Source organism: Scleropages formosus, chromosome 16 (assembly GCF_900964775.1).
Source record: "Scleropages formosus chromosome 16, fSclFor1.1, whole genome shotgun sequence".
NCBI classification, from domain to species: domain Eukaryota; kingdom Metazoa; phylum Chordata; class Actinopteri; order Osteoglossiformes; family Osteoglossidae; genus Scleropages; species Scleropages formosus.
In genome coordinates this window covers 3,912,263-3,931,105 of record NC_041821.1, presented here as the reverse complement: position 1 = coordinate 3,931,105, position 18,843 = coordinate 3,912,263, and positions in this window count along the sequence as shown.

Genomic DNA, 18,843 nt, shown 5'->3' with positions numbered 1-18,843 from the left:
TTCATGTGAGCTGGTCATGCTAAATTGCCCTTAGTGTGTCCATGGGTAAGGGGCTGTGTGTGTGTGTGGCTACCCTGCAATGGACTGGCATCCCACCCTGGGTGTACCCCCTCAGCTGCATACCCAGTTCTTCCAGTATAGGATCCTAATTACCATGACCCCGCTTATGCCATTTCTTCATGTTTGCCCAGGGTAGCCACTGGTCTTCAGATCACCCAGTGGTTTCTTTTGCTCACATTTCTGCAAATTCTTTTCCCCTCCTAACCTCGCAGTTGGTTTTCTTACTTACTCTCTGTTATCAGTTATGTGCCACTTGTGCCGCCCTGCTAAAAGCACTTTCCCAATTTAACTGAGCTGAATAATAACTCTGTTGGTTCTTGGTTTTGCTGTGTAATTAACCACTTTATCAGTCCTGTACAGTGCACATTACTGGTACTTTTACTCAATGAGCATTGTGACTCGCCCTGGACAGAGGTGTTGGCTGGGTACTGCATATTCAGCAATGTACATTGTTTCAGATAAAGGCATCTGTTAAATTGATAAATGTATATTTCAATGTCAATATTCAACACAGCAAGCAGAAGACAGAGGATTTCAGTGCTGTACTTTATCACATATCAGAGAGATCTGTGAAACATAAGGAAAGGTGCTGGTGGAACAGGTGGAGGGGTACGTGGGGCTGGAGGTAGAATGTCAGCGCCCAGGGGGGCAGCAGCAGGGGTTGAGGTGGGGGCCGGGGCCGGTGCTGGGGCGGGAGCTGGAGCAAGGACAGGGACAGGAGCTGTCGGCGGCAGGATGCTCAGCCTTTGCCGGAGCAGAGATTACAAGTACATCTGGAAGAAGGAGTTTCTGTTCCCCCACTGGAGGGCGAGAAGAAATGATTCACAAATCATTGACAGACAGTCCAAAACACTTCATAATATTATTTATACATTTTCTTGAGTGTATTAATTCAATACTGCACATGGAATCTCTTTGTTTCAAAAGAGTTTTTTCTCAAAGAGGAATATCAGAAGTAATGAAGCATTATAATTTTAAAAACATACCTCATGGCTTGAAGAACGCTCCTCAATCCTGTGTTCATCCTTGGCCTGGAGAAGTTCAAGGACACAACATCCCAACTACTATTTTTATCATGTGTTCTTGTAAAATGTACTCTCTAGGAGCTCTCTCTCAATAAAATTAATTTAATGGCAGCCTGATTACTGTGCTTCATCAGTCGCTCTGGCGAAATGTTGATTGAGCTCATGCAGATACGCAGTAGTTTCATGAAGAAATGGTAACATGATGACATCAGTAAACCTCACCTTGGCAAGTTGTTCGTGTATTGGTTAGATGATTGTAAAGATGACATTGCAATGTATAAAAATATTTACCAGCAGAGGAGAAGGAAGTGCTATCAATCCAATCAGGAGAACAACACGGGGAATTATATTATCACTCACACACACATTACCTGAAACTGTTTGTCCCGAGAAGGGTGGTGGCAAACCAGAGCCTAGCCTGGCAACACGGGGCATTGGGCTGGAGGGGGAGGGGACACACCCAGGACGGGACACCAGTCCGTCACAAGGCACCCCAGGCGATACTTGAACCCCAGACCCACCCAAGAGAGGGACCCAGCCAAACCCACTGCGCCACCGCACCCCCCCCCATTATATATTATATTATATTATATTATATTATATTATATTATAAACTTCTGACAGTTTTTTTAAAGAAACGATTAATGTGCTGAGCAGCATTTGGACACGCATGGAATTCAGATCTTATGAATAAAACAAGTGAAAGTGAGCAGAATCTCTTAAAGCCATTCATTAGATGTCTGAATTAATCTTGTATTAATTGCCTGATCCACAAAAGCAGCTCTAACCCAGTCCTGTAGAAGGTCCCATTCACTGGTTTACACCAGACGTGCACCATGAGCCCATCGCTCCGTGAGTCAGCTTGATTCCACTGCTCACGTCTCACTGCTTGTCACTTTTCCCCAAAGCAGCTTATAGTTTTTGCATTTGTACTACTGGATATACAGTTATTTGCAATAACTGCTTTTGTGAAACACAGAGCTGCATAGACCCTCCTGGGTCTTGAACTAGAACCCTTCAGGATACAGTTCTGTGTCCCAAATCACTACCCAGAAAGATCAGATACATGGATTGTGATTCATAAACACTCATACCTGATATCTTTAAGGTTTCCACTGCTAAAATATTCAAATAATTATTAATTCCATACGCAGGCATAAAATTTCTATTTTTTCATAAACTTTACCAGTGTGTGTTCTACATCTATTGCACTTCTACACCGCATGATAATAACCTTTGGAATATCTGTAAGTCATAGAAGAACTGATTAAATAAATTATTCAGAACAATTTAGAGTAAATAATTAAATAATTTAGATTAAATTATGAACTTTAATTCTGCTCTCAGGACCTGTTTTACAGGGGATCTCCACATGATTGCCAAACGTATGACTCATTGTTTTAGCAATTTTGAAACACTGCAGGGTCTGAAGTACAGTATGAAACTTCAGCGCAGTCTGAACCTTCGATGAGAGAACAGCACCAGAAAAATTCAGATATTCATTCTCACCTGCATTTGTGGTACTTACAGCAAACCATGTCCTGGAGCAAGATAAAATATTTTGTTCATAATTTTCATTCTGTTCCACTGATATCTGCATAAAAGTTCATTAGTGCAAATCTAAATAAATCATGTGAAATGAATCAATTTTATTATCTACACCTGGAGTCATACTTTATGTACATATCGCTGTCAGCCAGTTATGGCAACATATAACTGCATCTTCTGTAGTTGTGCAAACCCAGTTTCACCGAAGTTTGGTTCAAGGGGAGGGGGGTGGGGGCCAGTAGTAGAGTACTTGGAGCTGCTGCCCTCAACCCCTTAGGTTGCAGATTCATATGTGACCTAGTACCATTGAACCCTTGCGTACATCTAAATTTATTTACTTAGCAGAAACTTTTCTCCAAAGCAACTTCTAATGAACTCTGTGTATGTTATGAGCCCACACACCTTATTCACCGCGGTGACTTACACTGCTAGATTCACTACTTAAACTGGGTCACTCATCCATATATCAGTGGAACACACACACTTTCTGTCACTCACACACTATGGGGGAACCTGAACAACATGTCTTTGGACTGTGGGAGGAAACCAGAGCACCCACAGGAAACCCACGTAGACACGAGGAAAACGTAACTCCACACAGACTGAGCAGGGATTGAACCCATGTCCTCTCACACCACCCAAGCACTGTGAAACAGCAGCAACTACTCGCTGTGCCACCGTGCTGCCCGTTAGGTACTAACCCTAGGGGGTAAGGCACTTACTCTGAATTACAGTAAATCCAGTAAAATTACGCAGCAGTATAAAAGAGTACACACACACACACACACACACACACACACACACACACACACACACACACACACACACGGGGGAACCGGAGCCTACCCGGTAACAGAGGGCGTAAGGCCGGAGGGGCAGGGGACACACCCAGGACGGGACGCCAGTCCGTCGCAAGGCACCCCAAGCGGGACTCGAACCCCAGACCCACCGGAGAGCGGGACTGCGGTCCAACCCACTGCGCCACCGCACCCCTTATAAAAGAGTAAATAATTGTAAATACTTTTGGAGCAAAGCACCAGCTGAATGTAAATAGGCGCTTTGGTGCAACTCTTGTTTGCCACCGAACCACAGCCAATTCCAGGATGCAGTATCATGGTAATAAAGGGTTCTTGTGAACACCACAAACAGAGCTGTATATGATATTGTTACACATATTAGCAAAGCGGTGTAGCTATATGCGTCTGTGCACAGTTCCCTCACACGCCACGCTTGCATCTGTTTCCTCCCTGAAATTCACTCGTGTTTTTCTGTTTCCGTCTTTTGCACCCACACAGAAAAAAGCAATGGAGGCAGTTTGAAGGGATTATGAGTGTGAACTTTATTAATGCGCCGTGTTACATATTAGCCTGAGCACTGTGAAGCTTGTATCCTCTATTGATGCAGCTCGTTCCAGCAGGACGCTGAGCAACGGAGCCCCCAGACTCCTTATTTGCCCGCCGGTGCTGGAGCAGGGGCAGGGGCAGGAGCAGGAGCTGGGGCTGGGGCTGGGGCTGGAGCCGGAATCATGCCAGCCAAGAGGAGGGGCAGGATGTAGGATAAATCCACGTTGTTCGGTTGGTTCTGAAAGTATGGTGGGGGGTATGCAGGCTGGGGATAAGGGTAGGGGTAGGGGTAGGGGTAGGGGTGGGGGTAGGGGTTGCGTTGCCTGAAACCCTAAAAAACAGAGGAGCACAATTTTCCACATCACTCCAAACAAATACTATGAAATATCCTGGGGTGTGAATCCCTCTCCCACTGTAATGCCCATGATCAAGGTACTTTTCCTGAATCAGTACCGTAAAAAGTACCCTGGTGAATACACACACACACACACACATTATCAGAACCGCTTGTCCCATACGGGGTCACGGGGAACCGGAGCCTACCCGGCAACTCAGGGCGTAAGGCTGGAGGGGGAGGGGACACACCCAGGACGGGACGCCAGTCCGTCGCAAGGCACCCCAAGCGGGACTCGAACCCCAGACCCACCGGAGAGCAGGACTGTGGTCCAACCCACTGCGCCACCGCGCCCCCCTCCCTGGTGAATACATGACCAATTTATTGCAAGTACAGTAGCGTATAAACGTATCACTGCACACTGAAAGGCATCAGATAAATGAACAGTTATGACAGTGAGCACCGTCAGTCTGGGATGAGGAATTTGGTAGATGAGCAGAGCTTTATTTCCCATTGAGTATATATATCAATGTATTTTACCTGTAGCAGGTCAGGTGATATACATGGCATGATACAGTCATGTTAATTATAATGCACAAGGGTACAGCTTAGACCATTCTAGGATCTGAACCTGCGGACGGTAGGCCACAGATGTGTTTCCTTAGCCGTTAAGTGATCTATTGCCCCTTTCAGCAGTCAGCGGTCAGTCATGGGAATATTGTGAATAAATCTGAGGCTTTTGTTAGGTGTTAAGCAGAAGCACAAACTGTGGACTCACTTCATTGCTGGATGAGCGCTCAACTCTCTCGTGCTCCTCAGAAACCTGCACAGGGAAAAAAGCCAGAATTCAGACAGTATGAAAAAAAATAATTTTTTAAACCATTAAGCATCATGAGCCACTTTTGTCCGTATCATCCTGACACCCTGCCATTCAATTTTGACACCATTTTTAAGTGCATCTCTCAAACTGTCCCTGCTACAATGTTAAGGCCTAATGCATCTCATACGATATGTTTGGATGAGGGGTTCAGATGGCAGAAAATCCCAGAAATATATTTGAAAAGCTGTTTTTTGCTGGACCTCAGGAGTATATAGCATGCAAATCTTAAAAGGCAACATATTAAAACATATACAAATAGGCAGCGCTCACTGGAACTGATGAGCAGAGGGCAATGAAACACATCAGCAGGAACACAAGTCTCATGGTGAAGGATGGCGTTTCCTAGGAAAAAAAACGCAACGAAGTCATGAAACGTGAATCGGTGTGAAATTTTTCGCCCAGGTGCATTGTGCGTTTCCCCGAAGGATCCTACCTTGTGAGCGACGAAGAGAACAACGAAAGACGTGTCCCGTGTTGCACCTTCCAACTGATGAGTCTCAGTGGGACTTGCTTTACAAGGATGGACCTCGCCAGCGATGGACCAGTCAGGTTCCGTGCTCACCTTGAGATGTAGCTTATATACTTAGTGAACGATGAGGAAATAAATGACAGTGTTTGTCCACCCATGTGGGAAAAGTACAGTCTGTCATAGCCGGGGGTGGAAGAGCAATGTGTGGAGTGCAGATTGTGCAAATGCTGGGTGTTGCAGAAAGAGAAAATCCGCAGAGCACAAGGCGGCATCGGTCACGGTACAAACAAAACAAACAGAAACACTCAGAGTGTGGAAGCGATCAAAACTTTGCCACTTTAACCAGCTGCAAAACTTAGCAAAACTATTTCTACAATATATATATACTGTATATATACATATAGAGGGGGATGCATTTCTGAGAAAAATGTCCTTTCAAACACACTGAAGTCTGGAAAATAGACCTTGTGTGCATGTGGGGATTAGAAAAACATTGTCAGTATCCAAAAAAGTAAAAGCCCTCCGTTGCCCACTTTTTTATGTTCTTCCCTTCGATTGGAATGGATTTGGAAATCATTTATTGCATTAGTGTAAAACTTACTGTCAACCCCCCACACTGTAAGCAAAACTGATGGGTGCCTGAGAAAACATTTTGTACCGTGTTATTATGGTCAGTACATTGATCTGATGCTTTTCTCCAAAGTGATTTACAATACTAGGCTTTATAGTAAATTGCATGCACAGCTGGGTAATTTTCACCATATTAATTCAGGGTAAATATCTGCATCAACAGTGATGGAGCAGCCGTGGGGATTCAAACCCACATCGAAACATTTTACTACAGTCTGTTTCAAACATCAAGGGTCACCGTATTTCCCCTCCTTTGAGTAACTTCATAGCCCTTAGGTATTTTGATTTCACTTTCTAACTTGTCATAAATGTAATATTGGTAATATTTCACTGATCCTGCAGTGTCATCTTCTTCATTGTACAGTAACTTGCAGCTTGACTTTTCCAGTGCAGAATATTATATGGAATTTAAACAAAACTGAGCCAAAAACTTTGTGGTTTCCTTTCTGTTCTTATTGCATTAAAAATAATAGTCGTGATGGAACAGGGTAAAGAAATCAGGACCACACCTGAGCGACAAGCCCAGCTCACCACGGTATTACGCTGAGGTGTGGTCCTGGTTCCATATTATCCTTTTCATGGCTGAGTTACTCAATAAAATCTATACATATTGTGTGGACCAACCCTTAAACAAGGTGAAATTAAAAAAAAAAAAAACTCAACAGAATTGAAATAAGTGTTAAATATATATGATTTTTCAAGATGGAGTTTGGTCTGAAATTGAGAAGTGTTGCTGCAGCTCATGTTTCCATGCTGGCACCTCTAATTGACCTGTTGAAACAATGACTCAGTGTAGATACACAACTGTATATGGCATCTATTAATTTAGCTCACACTTTTCTCCAGAAGTGACATACTGTCATGCTACCTACAGTTCTTGACCCATTTACAGAGATGGGTAATTTTACCCAAGCAATTCAAGGTAAGTACCTTGCTCAAAAACACTACAGCTGGAGGCAGGATTCAAAACTGCCACCTTTGCATCCAGAGTTAACAGCTCTAACCACTATACTACCAGCTACACCATGTAAGTGATACATATAAATACTGTAAATACACACCAAATAAATCATGGTTTATTTGTGAAATATATGCATTATTCACGGTGTAAGTGTTACTGTAGTTTTGAAGCATGAGTAGAGTGGTGTGTTGAGAAACTGGGAACTGACAATACCGTACAATAGGACTGAACTGAACGGATGTGTCTATGTTCAGGTCTCCGACACCTGGGCGTCAAACACCTTTCCACCTAAAATTCACTCGCATTTTTCATTTCATTTCATTCTTTCCCATTCATTCAGGTGCAGAAAACAAGAAACAGGAGATTTTTTTTGCAGTGCTACGAATCTGGACTTTATTGATCTACTGTTAGTCATTGATCAGCCACTGGACTGGCTTCTGTCTGGTTGTCGGAGCTCCTGTTGGGTCTTTATTTGCCAGCCGGTGCTTGGGCAGGTGCAAGTGCAGGAGCTGGAGCTGGAGCTGGGGCAGGAGAAGCTTGGCGAGGCACCATGATGGGCATGGAATGGAAACCATTGTTGGGGTTGTAGGAGTTGTAGGGATTGTAGGGGTTGTAGGGGTTGTAGGAGTTGTAGGGGTTGTAGGGGTTGTAGGAGTTGTAGTACCCTGGCTGCGAGGGGTATGCATAGAACCCCCCAAATCCCCTGGGACCCTGTGGGAGAAAAAAACACTGTAAGACAGTGTTTCAGTGCTTAGATAGCGCAGTGTTTCAGTTTGCTATGAACTGCAACCCTGCAGTAACACAAAACAATTCATCTAAAGCTCCTGAGACACAACCAAACATTTTTGTCCTCTGTAGAGGACATTTTTTTTAAACTTTACAAGTCCTAATGCAACTTACTGAAGACATTGTATGCGGAAGCTGGGGGGGCACAGATGGTTTAGGCATCTTAGAAAGACATCTGATAATCTTTTCCTTGCACACTTTCCGGCACGTTAATAAAATTCAGCAACAGACACTTTTAAACAAACCGACTTTCATATCTGATTTTTTCTTTTTTTTTTTTGCATTTTCACCCATCATGCATATAACACACAAACTTGCGGTGCACAGACCTCGTGGCTGGATGAGCGCTCAGCGCGCATGTGCTCCTCACTCAGCTGTCCAGAGAAAAACCACAAGTTCGTATTTGTTACTGACCTCTGGAGTAGTTCACCTGCTCGACTGAAACTTTACCCTTAACTTTGACTTCAAAATCAAAACTTTTTGTGGATTCAAGATCACGACAATCTCTGGTTGCACATTTATCTGCTCTCCATGCCCCATCGGCATGGCCGGGGTTGAACCCCTCCAGGTGGTAAAAACACCTGAAAACTCCAGAATGTATAAAATATATGAGCAATATATAACAATATATGAAAAATACTGTATAATATACGAAATATAGAAAAATTGATCATACTCACAGGAACCGACGAGCAGAGGGCAATCAAACACATCACTACGACAACACACTTCATGGTGAAGGCCGGCGTTTGCTAAAACGAAAAAGTAGGTTATGGTTCATCAGCACCTGTCTGAAATTTTACACAGAAAAAACGTGATACATTTCCAGACAGCATCTCACCTATAGCTAATGTGCCTCGTGAAATAACTTGTGCTTTCTGAACCTGTGTGGTCCTTTGGCGGAATCTGCTTTATAAAGATGCTCCCGGCTGGAGATGAGCCAATCTGTGCCCTCGTTCGCGCCGCAAATCGCAGTTGTTAAAACTCGGTAAATGGTGGGACAATAAAAACACGCTCGTTGGGCGTTGTGTCGTTATTCTCCTTTGTCGCTGTGTTGCGTGGTCATAGAAAGAACGGAGTGGAGCGATCGTGCAAGTGCAGGTTGTTGCAGATCCGAAAAACCACCCATCGCTAAGAGAGGTAAGCTGCAAAGCAAACAAACAAAAAGCCCATTTAAGATATCCGTCTGCTTGGACCCCACCTGAGATAAGTGCTGAAGCCATGTCATTTGCTTTGTTCCCCCAGCATGTACCGCACTATTACTCTCTGGTAAAGGGATTAAAGAATATCAATATTTCCATACGTCCTCTATCTACTGTCTGACCAGCTGCCCCTTATATGACAGCCTCGATCGTCCAGTTAGACGCAGATGGTTCACACTGACTGGAAATTGACTCAGGGCAGATGCTGGGGTCCTGTCCAAGAAGTGGATCTCCATCCTGTACAAATGTAGTTTCTTCTTCTTCCTCGCATTATTATTGTTGTTGTTGTTGTTGCTGCTGCTGGCACAGCATGGAGCAGTGGAGCGAGACACCGTGGTTTTGATCTTCGCTCAGTATGTATTGACTTTGCATGTTCTCCCCACATCTGCGGGGGTTTCCTCCCACAGTCCAAAGACACGCAGTTCAGGTGAACTGGCGGTGCTAAACTGGCCTCAGTGTGTGCATGGGTTGTGTAGCTACCTGCGATGGATTAGCACTCCATCCATTGACGCAGGGGTGGGTGTGAGGGTGCAGATTGAGATTGGGTTTCCAATTCTGTGGACAGATGGCAGGAAAGCAGAGAATCAGAGAACCATCTAAAGAACAAGATGCCTTTCATGCAGTCGAAAAAATGTATGCATCAAGTATATGACATTATATAGAAATCATACATAACTGTATATTTGTTCATAAGTCTAGAGAGAAGACATATCATAATTATCTGGATAGAATGGATGGTTTGGAAAATTCTGGACATTCATGTTTCTCATCAACCTGAAGAAACAGAGGACACAGGTCACATTTGTCATATGTCCAGCATAAAATATTTTTCAGTTTGCAATAAAGTATAGAATTAAGTATATCCATTAACTGCTATTAATTTCTACATCTTCTGTACCTTTGTACTTGTTTGTTGGCAAAGTGCGGCTATTACACGTGGTCAAAACACAGGGGTGTATCTGTATGTGCAACATGGGGCATTTTGGTAACCAGAGTACATGAGTTCTTGCTAAACTGTAATCCCAGTTGCCTGTGCAACACCGGGGGATTATTATTCCACGTAACCATTAAATTGCTGCATGTTGTTACCCAGGTGTTTAGCAACTGTCTTTCCCAACTCACAGGTCATCCCGCCAAAGACCTGCTACAGCCAGGGCCACGGTGAGCATGTGAAATACTCTGATTGCACCTAAGTAACCGAGTTCAGGATCTTATTATTAAGTGTGGATATTATTTATGACTAAATTAACACTTAATTTGTGCATTTGTACAGATTTCTAACTTCTTGATGTGCGTTAGCAGACCCTCACATTGGTTTGCGCAATTTTTCAGTAAAACACCAAAATTTTGCAAGTGAAAAACTAGGAAGAACATTTTACTCACAGAAAGCAAGAAAGCAATTTTAACATAATTAGTTGTTTCCATGCACACCTTTGCTGTTTGAGTATTTAAAAAGAAGCAGTAACTCACCTATTTTTCGGAAGTACTGCTATGTTGCAAAATAACCGAATGTAGTAGAAGGAATGAATGGATGGACCATAAACAATACACCCCAAGCTTTAAATTTACCCCTTGGACACCTGTGTGTGTTATTCAATTATATTTAATTTGATTCCTTATGTTGATTTTACGGAAATGTTGGCTAGTAATCTTCAGAAAAAAACACTGAACATAATACAGCCCATTGACAATCTCTTTCATATTCCTTTGCAAACTGTTGATATGTTTGAGGAGAATAAGACCATTGAGGCCATTGCTGACACCAAGTAGACCACTTTATTACACTACCACCCATGCACCCATGAATCCCTCAACATACACATATGCAGCTGACTCACTCCTTGGCATCAGCTTTGGGAAGAACATTGGAAATGGCGATGATATGGTAAAAAAGTGGTTCTGGGGTAATGAACACTCATATTTCCATATATGTCTTGTTGAATTGCATAACTAAGAGAAATAGGGGACGCTGAAGTAATCCATCATAAATTAAAATTAAAACATAATAGTAATAAAGCCTGCATACATAACACCTCAAGAGAACCAAGACAGATACACATTCCTTCCACTCCCTCCAGTCTTCTTTCTACTCCAGACCAGCTGCCCCTTATATAATAGTCTGAGTTGACCAATTGAAGCAGATGGTTGTCACTGACCAAAAACTCAGGTTTAACTGAGAAGTTTCCTTCAACCGGAGCCCCATCCTCTGCCATGGGTGTGCAATGTTAGAGTCCCTGCTGACACTTGCATGAGAAAGACATCAAGGATATGTGAATAAAATGCATAAATGAAGATGGGCATGGCAGTGCGGTGGGTTTGGCCAGTGTCTACTGTGTGGCAGGGCTAGGGTTCAAGCCCTGCTTGGTGTGCCCTCTGGTGGACTGGTGTCCTGTCCAGTGTGTGTCCACTCTACCTTCAGCCTTGCGCCTTGCATTGCCGGGTAGGCTCCAGTTTGCCACGACCCTGCTCGGAGCAAGTGGTTGAAGGCGTTCGTCGGTTGGTTATATATAGATGAAGTGCTAGTGTATGAATTGTGTCAGAAACAGCTCTTACATTCAACTGGTTTTCAGTTTAATTTACTCCATTTAACTGCCACCAGCCTGTTTCACCTGTTCCTGTCTTTGTTCAGTCACAGGTCTTAGGAGGAATCAGCCAGTGGTTGGGAAAGACAGTTGCTAAACACGGTAGGCAATAACCTGCAGCAACTGGGTGTTTAAACTGAAGAAGAAAGCATTGATCTTTTATTGTTTAGCAAGAACTCATATTCAGTGATTACCAAAAGGCCCAACACTGGTCTAATAGTCTACAAAATACACTGAAAAAAACTGCATCTTCACCACTTAATAGAATAGCAGTACAGTGGAATTATTGTATACAGTGCCAAATACTTGCAAAGATATGCAAGTATTATTTGAACTTAGATACATAGATCAGGATTTAATTGATATACTAAATGCACACACACACACACACACACACACACACACACACAGCTCATCCCAAGCGGGGTCACGGCAGACCGGACCCTAACCCGGCAACACAATGCGCAAGGCTGGAGGGGAAGGGGACACACCCAGGATGGGACGCCAGTCCATCACAAGGCACCGCAAGCAGGACTCGAACCCCAGACCCACCAGAGAGCAGGCCCCAGCCGAACCCGAAACATATCAGTTTTATGTTAGTTTTGGACTGGAACTGTTTCATAATTCGTTTTTCCAAAATAGTTAAGTTCTCTACATGCCCAAAGACCCACTGTGCTGGTCAGATTAACAGCTACAGGAAGCATTTGGCTGAGAATATTCTGCCATCGACTGGGTCAGTTGTGTTGTTATAAGAAATGTCAGGTCACGCCTCCAAGCTGTCATTCAGTTCTATAATGAGTCCTTTTGTTATTGGCATGTTACTGATCTCTTATTGCAGAGTGGTGTGCATTTGTTGGTACTTCCTATTGTCTGCATGATTTTTATTTGGACAACCTCTATGATATTTAGTTTTTCAAGCACCTATCATCAATAATTTGTTCTATCTATGTACATACACACACACACACTGTCTGAAACCACTTGTCCCAAGTGGGGTCGTGGCAGGCTGGAGCCTAGTCCGGCAGCAGGGGCATGGGGCTGAGGGGGGAGGGAGCTCACGCAGCCCACTGAGCCCACTATGCTACTGCAGCCCCCCCATCTATCTATCTATCTATCTATCTATCTATCTATCTATCTATCTATCTATCTATCTATCTATCTATCTTCATTTTTTTTATTTATTTCATTATTTTTATTTATTTATTTGCTCCCTTTGTCTAGCTATCTATCTAGAGGATGTTCTACTATTACTAAGTATGATAGGCCACATGCATTTTTGATTCTTGACTTATTTCATCAACATTTTTCAGTAAGGATTTGACAGTGTACAATTTTGTGTGCTTTATTTGATCAAGGTGACTTTATTATTACAACCTGGATCAAGATCAGATCACATTTTTAGAAACCATCCATGCTCAATTACAAACAATTCAAAATGGGTTCACAAAGTTATTCTTACAATTTTTCTGAACTATATGCCATTGAAAGCGAACGAGGCAACAGGGAATCCCTCGAGGAAAGATCTTCCTTCAAATACAAGGAATGTTTCAGAATGGAGTGGTCTTTGTCTGCATGACAGCAACAGCTGGCGATCCCACTGGGGACAAAAGGATGCACAGTTAAGGTTCTTTAAAGAAAAAACATCCTTTATGTCTTAATGGGAATGAATGGTTTTACTTTGACACCATCTGTGTGGAATTTGCATGTTCACCCCGTGATCCATGGGTGTCTTCCAGGTGCTCTGATGTCCTCCCACATCCCAAAGACATGTATTTCAGGTGACCTGATGCTTCTAAACTGCCCTTAGTGTGTGCGCAGATGAATGTGTGTTACATAGCGAGTTTGGTGTCTTGTGCCTAGCGTTGTAGTCACCTTGAACAAAGGTGTTAGACCAGTGAACACTACATAGTCAGTTCACATCACACTGAAAAAAAAAGCTTCTGCTAAATGAATAAGTGTAAAGGTAACTTACAGCTTTCAAAGGTCTGGACTTTTCATTTTGGATGTTTCAGTAGAGGGCGAAAAATAGAGCACTAGAAGACATATATATGTTAATGTGGCAAAAGGAGATACTGACCTGGTTAGCGTCCTGCAGGAGCTGGGGTAGGAGCTGGGGTAGGAGCTGGGGTAGGAGCTGGGGAGGGAGCTGGGGCAGGAGCGGGAGCAGGAGCTGGGGCGGGAGCGGGGGCAGAGGGAACCAAGCTGAAGAGTGTCAGCAGAAGTTGCAGAAATTGCTGATTGTCCATCGGGGGTGGGAGGATTGGAAAGGGTCCCCCCATCTGCAGGAGGAGGACAGGAGAGCACAGAAAGAATCATTCAGGCAGCGAGATGATAGAACATACCAGGTGGAACATACACATCTCACTGAACATATAAGATTCAGGTAACCTGGACAAAGACAGTCGTAAATGTACATACATATATATTTACATGCAGTAAAAGTGCAGACGCGAGACTCACCTCGTTGGACTCGGAGTCGGAATTACTTCGGGAACGCGCCAGACGTTCGTGTACCTCGTCACTCTGCACAAACACAGGTCAAGTCGGTTTCCCATGTCATATGTCACTCATCCAGAACAATGTTGGAAGCCCTTCGTGGTGCTGGAATATTTACCGGAAAAGCTACGATCAGTCCGATGAGACCCAAGAGAAAGACAGCCACCTTCATGGTTGATCTGGGAGCTGCAGGAAATATCAAAGCATGAAAATGGTCAGCAAGGAGTTTGAATGGAACACCTTCACATTTCCTCATTACAGTTATAATGCACACATATCAGGCTGACACTTGAATAACTGCATCTATAGTATTTAAGTAATGTCTTTGTAAATGTACATAAAAGCATGGATTCAAATGAAATGTTCAGCTTATTACCTCTGGTCACAACAGAGAGTAACAACTGAGGTTTGATCAACAAAGCTGTGAGAACATGAGTGTGTTGGTTCTGTTTAAATACACATCGAAAAGCAGCCCGATGCTGACATCACAACTTGTAATGTGACACTGTGGCATAGGGGAAAAGAGTATTACTCTCTGTGTGTGTGTGTGGAACTGCCACCCAGTTGAATCCAACTCTTGGCAACTAATCCATGTCTAGTTACCACACCAATACCAGTCAGTACACCTACACATAAAAGTATTATTAAGTACATATTGCATATACTTGTGTACAGTCTGCAGAACCCAACATGCACACGTACAGAATGGAGCATATGGAACACCACCACACACACGCCAAGACCTACATGCTGGTAACCATGTTGTTAACCATGCCACCTGGTTACCATTTGCAAACGCTCCATTGCCTTGGCTCCCCAATTTGAGCCCTGGGAGAAAGGATTTGCTCTGTAGCGACTGCCCTCATCCCCTTTTACCCAACACCTGACCCAGCCCAAAAGTTTCAGAAAAACAACCATCAAATCCATTAGACTCGAGTCATTGTCCTCTTGTCCGTCAAACTGGTACATATGTCACAGTCATGATTATCAGTCTGTCTTCAAAGTCTCTTCAAAATGTTCAGTATTTTAAAATTTTGAAAGTTATTATGAAAGTCATTGGGTCTGAGAGGGAATCAACTACAGTGTGGGATGATCACCATCCTTTGGCGCTATTACCTTCTCGTTTTCAGTCAGCGATAAAGCAGTAAAGTAAGCAGCAGTAGTAATAGTGGTAGTAGTGGTAATATTTCATTTAAAATATGCATTAATTGGGGGGGGGCGCGGTGGCACAGTGGGTTGGACTAGGTTCTCCTCTCTGGTTGGTCTGGGGTTCGAGTCCTACGTGGGGTGCCTTGCGGCGGACTGGCATCCCGTCCTGGGTGTGTCCCCTCCCCCTTCGGCCTTACGCCCTGAGTTGTCGGGTAGGCTCCGGTTCCCCGCGACCCCATATGGGACAAGGGGTTCAGAAAGTGTGTGTGTGTGCATTAATTGCTATGTGTTTTCATATCTTGCCAATTATTTATGGTCGTTCCACAGCAATTCGACCAGGTGGTCAAGATGCAGGTTTGTACCAATATGAGTAACATAAGTTTGGACATTTCAGGAACCGCAGTCTGAGTTCTTGCTCAACTGTAATCCCAGTTGCCATTGAAAACCCAGTGGATGTTTATTTCATGTGAACATGAAATTGCTGCATGTTGTTGCCTGCAGTATTTAGCAACTGTCTTTCCCAGCCCGTGGTTGACACGTCCGAAGACAAGTGACTGGCAGAGACACCGAACTCATCAATTTTCTGGTGTCATCTAAGTAACTGTGGCCTGGGTCATGTCGTTGAGTGTGAATTTCTCATGACAAGATTTACTCAGTAATACTTAAAATCCAGTTTTATTTACAGGTTCCTATCTTCTCAACATGTTTATGTTAGCCAAGACTTTTGCATTATTTGACTTACATTTTTACATTAACTTATCTAGATAACACTTTTCTCCAAAGCGACTCACAAAGTTAAGCAACTTACAATTACAGTATTTACCCATTTACACAACTGGGTATTTTTTTTACTGGAGCAATTTTTTGGGGGGGTAAAAAAAAAGTTAGCTCAAGGGTATTATAATTGGAAGTGGGATTTTAACCTCCAACCTTTGGGTGCAAAGGCAGTAGCTCTAATCACTACACTACCAGCTGTCCTAGGTACTGTCATTTGTATCATTCCATTACTTAAAAAAAACACATCAAACATGCAGGTAAACAGTACAATCTCAGACACAGCAACTGTAACTCAAGGATTAAATTCAAATATAATACATCATATTACTAAGAGCCAATTTATTTACTCTTCCATTGCATGAGCTCCACTAAGAACATCTCGAACCACTAAGACCTTTGTTTCTTTTCTCCTCCTGGTGTAAAGCCAAGGAAGTATTAATTTTGTGGCCAAAACAACAAGTAGGCAAATTGCCGAGTTGCACACATCCACGACTGACAGATAATTTGATGTCTGTCGAAACTATACAGGTGTTGCTCAACGCACAGTTGATGCTCTTTTTAAAAGGGGATGCTCTTCTTGAGGCTCCAGAGTTCTTCAGCTACGCATTGACAGTGAGTGCTTCACTGGAAATTGCAGTGGTGTGTTGGACAAGATCCTGAACAATGGATTGTTGTCTTTCATCAGAGAGTCTTATAGAGGAATGTAGTGTGTCTTATTTTTGCAGAAAGGAAATCCAAGTGCCTATGGATTTGTGTCATTTGAATGTTTGGTGCTAGAGTGTTCGTTAACAAATTTGTGTGTTTCAGACATACCGTCCACCATGGGTCTCCCGCTCCTTCTGCCTTTGCTGCTTCTGGCAGCTGTGGCTTGGGTGAGTAGCTCATTCTGAAAATGGACATATTCATTTCGCAAGTCTCCATCTAGAGACTTGAGCAGCACTTTTTCTGCTCACGCTCTTACACACAACACATACAAGTCTACTGTTGGACATTTAGTCCATTATCATAGCAGGGTATTTTTGAAAAGGCAAGTTGCCACCCCAAGGGCACGATAGCATATCTCGTACCTCAGGCACACAATCTCTGATGGTAGCTTTTTTGTTTTTCTTTTCCTTTTATAAACTCACCAATAAAGAGGTCAAATTCTTGTTTTGTTGCCTAGCCTGATCATGTTTTAGGACAACAAGGCAGACCTCCATTCAACGGAAGACCTCCACAAAATTCTGGACAAAACCCTGGAGGCATGCCATTTGGTAATAAGCCAATGGGAGGGGGAATGGGTCCCAATGGAGGAGGAATGGGTCCAATGGGAGGAGGAATGGGTCCCAATGGAGGAGGAATGGGTCCCAATGGAGGAGGAATGGGTCCAATGGGAGGAGGAATGGGTCCCAATGGAGGAGGAATGGGTCCCATGGGAGGAGGAATGGGTCCCAGTGGAGGAGGAATGGGTCCAATGGGAGGAGGAATGGGTCCAATGGGAGGAGGAATGGGTCCCAATGGAGGAGGAATGGGTCCCATGGGAGGAGGAATGGATCCCATGGGAGGAGGAATGGGTCCCAATGGAGGAGGAATGGGTCCAATGGGAGGAGGAATGGGTCCCAATGGAGGAGGAATGAACCCCATGGGAGGAGGAATGGGTCCAATGGGAGGAGGAATGGGTCCCAATGGAGGAGGAATGAACCCCATGGCAGGATGGATGGGCACTGGCAGACCAATGGAAGGACAAAACAGGCCACCTCAGTTTGGAGGACCTTCCATGAGGGTAAGAAAAATTTGGATTGGGATTTTATTGAATTGAATTGAACACTTTCTTGTCATTGTACTGCTGTGCAATACAACAAAATTATAGTGGTGAGCAAAGTTACTCATGTAAAGGAGCCGACATAACTGTACTCTTCTATGTCCTCCTATTAAGCCTGAACAAAGATAGGTTGTTACCATGGGTGAGAGATCAGTCAGTGAAATCATGAACCTGGACACCATCAGGATTCAGGATTGTTCCCATAGAAATGATGAGCAACCTGTATTTCTTTAGAGTCTTGTTGAACCTGTCCCAAGTGCCATGCATGGGAAACCATTCAGAGGACCTCCAAGAAGACCAGAAGATGGCCACAAGGGGCCAAGACCTGAAGGTCCCAGGCCAGGAGGACCCAATGGAGGAATGGGTCCTGACATGATGAACCCCAATATGATGGTAAGCTAAAGATGAGAGATGAAGGATGGCACTTCCTTTCTAGGTTCACCATAAAGATGATGAGTGTTGATGGGTCACAGTGCCTTCAGACCATCAAAGGCTGATTTGAGAGACATGAGAGACACTAGATTTTAGAAATGTTCATTGGACAACTATTTGAAACAGAAGAAGTTTTAGTCTGGGCTGGAAAATTCCAGATTTAATACTGATCTGGTGGAACTTAAATTTAACATCTTGCAAACGTTAATAAACAATATGCAGAAGTTAATAAAATCACCTCGTTTTAATTGTCATGAATTTTGTCTAATAAGCTCTCATTTTTGCATCTAAGGGAACCGGAACATTCTTCCCCATCTTCAAGGTAGTTTTCCGAGTTTGTAAAATCTTTTTCTCTGTGAAATGATAAT